Source organism: Schistocerca piceifrons, chromosome 8 (assembly GCF_021461385.2).
Source record: "Schistocerca piceifrons isolate TAMUIC-IGC-003096 chromosome 8, iqSchPice1.1, whole genome shotgun sequence".
Classification (NCBI taxonomy): domain Eukaryota; kingdom Metazoa; phylum Arthropoda; class Insecta; order Orthoptera; family Acrididae; genus Schistocerca; species Schistocerca piceifrons.
Window position 1 is genome coordinate 56,861,145 of NC_060145.1, and position 2,842 is coordinate 56,863,986.

The 2,842-nt window shown below is 43.4% G+C and overlaps 2 non-coding genes across 2 annotated transcripts; both read right to left on the reverse strand.

The window, feature by feature from the left end:
- Positions 1 to 1,848: 1,848 nt before the first annotated feature.
- On the reverse strand, positions 1,849 to 1,923 carry Trnas-cga. The gene has a single exon. It is a non-coding gene; the product is annotated as a tRNA-Ser (tRNA).
- A 226-nt stretch (positions 1,924 to 2,149) lies between these two features.
- Positions 2,150 to 2,224, reverse strand: Trnas-cga. The gene has a single exon. It is a non-coding gene; the product is annotated as a tRNA-Ser (tRNA).
- Between the last annotated feature and the right edge of the window lie 618 nt (positions 2,225 to 2,842).

Consider the following 2,842-nt stretch of genomic DNA (forward strand, 5'->3'; position numbering starts at 1 on the left):
ATGGTCGGACAAATCTTGAGACTCCATCTTGAAGCAAACCAAGCGCTGTATCATGTGCGAGATACAGAGGCGAGAGAGTGCGCCGGGACTAACCCCAGTTCACTGCTAGTAGCTCCACGTCACCTTAACGCGTCTGCATGTAGCGCACAAGTATTGCACCACAATTAAGTATGAAATTAAAAATCAAAATTTATGTTTAAAACTTTGTTAAATTATAGTTTAGTGTAAAAATGTTCCAAATAACAAGTCTTGATATTCTAAACTTAATAGTTTACAGAAAAATGCCGTTTTAAGAGAAAAATCAGAGGCGCTAAACAATGACGCTAGGAAGCCAGAATTTGGTCAGAATTTGCAGCTAGAAGTTATAAATAAGTGATGCTGGTTTCCAAAACCATAAAACAAAAATTAACGCCAGAATCCACGTTTTTCGGAAATATCAGAGACGCTAAATAATGTACTTAGAAACTTGAAAATTTGTTATATGCTTCAGTACACCCCAAAAATAATAACAGAGAGCCCACATTAATCTACCTGTTATAGTTTTTGAGTTATTAAATAAAAACTAATTTTTTAGCTAAATGTACCTAAGTATTGTAGATTAAGTACTTGAAATTTTAATGATAGAGGATTTTGGCTAAACCAGATGATCAAATATATCAAATAATAGAGCTAAACCAAGTTTAAGACTTGTAACATAAATAGCAATTGATATAAGCCTTAGCAAAGGTATGGTTCAGAGGTAACAATCTACTGTTAGTTGCACTAAATAAATTCTGTTAAGCAAAGTTTTCATTCCAGCGATCTGAAACTTTCTACGTGCTTTCAAACTGCTTATCTGCATACCAGCAAAAATTAAGAAGTTTCTGAAGTAATTGGTAACTATATTATTAAAGATTATGTTCCCGAGATAGCGGTCTTTTCTAGACTGCCGCCGTATGCAAATAGACAGAGACAACAGATGTTTTCTGGGCAGTCCGCACCGGCACCTTATAAATTCGGCCCCTGGAGCAGTAGGAAGGTTCACTTCGCTCTCAGACACTGTGAGGTCCACGCCAGTTAAACGTCTGGTCGCGCTCTGCCTCGGATGACGTCAGAGCCGAGCTGTGACAAGCGCGTATTTGGCAGTGAAAACGGATTGTGAACTCGCGAGGACTGTACATTGTCCTGGATCGTTTAGAATTCGGTAAAATAACTGTTAGTGTGCCGTCCGTGTGAAATTCAATTCCGCGTGGCAGGTGGTGAATTTATTTCCACTTTTATGGCGAACATTAATTTTTGAACATTTATTGCGAACTTTCAATTGAGTAATGTTAGTCAGGGCGAAAAACAATCTGGTAGAAAGTTACCGTAGATGTCGCCTCTGAACTGCTAAAGGTGCTGTTAGATTAGAAAGACTTGTTTTCAATTGAACATAACGCAATTGTAATTGTTGTTTGTGAGAAACTTTAACTAAATTAAATACTGATTAGAACTTTAAACCAGAATGAGATTTTCACTCTGCAGCGGAGTGTGCGCTGATATGAAACTTCCTGGCAGATTAAAACTGTGTGCCCAACCGAGACTCGAACTCGGGACCCTGGCCTTTCGCGGGCAAGTGCTCTACCAACTGAGCTACCGAAGCACGACTCACGCCCGGTACTCACAGCTTTACTTCTGCCAGTACCTCGTCTCCTACCTTCCAAACTTTACAAAAGCTCTCCTGCGAACCTTGCAGAACTAGCACTCCTGAAAGAAAGGATATTGCGGAGACATGGCTTAGCCACAGCCTGGGAAATGTTTCCAGAATGAGATTTTCACTCTGCAGCGGAGTGTGCGCTGATATGAAACTTCCTGGCAGATTAAAACTGTGTGCCCGACCGAGACTCGAACTCGGGACCTTTGTCTTTCGAGGGCAAGTGCTCTACCAACTGAGCTACCGAAGCACGACTCACACCCGGTACTCACAGCTTTACTTCTGCCAGTACCTCGTCTCCTACCTTCCAAACTTTACAGAAGCTCTCCTGCGAACCTTGCAGAACTAGCACTCCTGAAAGAAAGGATATTGCGGAGACATGGCTTAGCCACAGCCTGGGGGATGTTTCCAGAATGAGATTTTCACTCTGCAGCGGAGTGTGCGCTGATATGAAACTTCCTGGCAGATTAAAACTGTGTGCCCGACCGAGACTCGAACTTGGGACCTTTGCCTTTCGAGGGCAAGTGCTCTACCAACTGAGCTACCGAAGCACGACTCATGCCCGGTACTCACAGCTTTACTTAAAGGGAAAGGTCCCGAGTTCGGGTCTCGGTCGGGCACACAGTTTTAATCTGCCAGGAAGTTTCAGAACTTTAAACATTTACTGAAGTCATAGTCCTGATCCCGCAAAGAAATGGTAAATAGACGCTTTTCTTTCAGTGGGCTGGACCGGAATGTGGCCGTGCAGACTGGAAACTAAGGTCAGTGTGTTTCCTTTCGCTTTCTGGCTGACCGCCAAATTAGTTGCCAGGCTCACGTGATTAAAGACGGCATCAAAACTTTAAGCCAGTGAAGTAACTTACTCGCCGTCCCACAATCTCTCACAGCAGAGTTTGCGCTACTGAAGCCCCTCACTCACAACGGTATAGAAAGCTGTCGTTGAAATTTCCGGAAACGAATCATTCACCATGGAAATTGTGGAGCGGGCCGCTGTGGTCGAGCCGTTCTAAGCACCTTAGTCCGGAACCGCACTGCTGCTGTAGTCGCAGGTTCGAATCCTTCCTCGGGCACGGATGTGTGTGATGTCCTTAGGTTAGGTAGGTTTAAGTAGTTCTAAGTCTAGGGGACTGATGACCTCAAATGTTAAGTCCCATAGTGCTTAGAGCCATT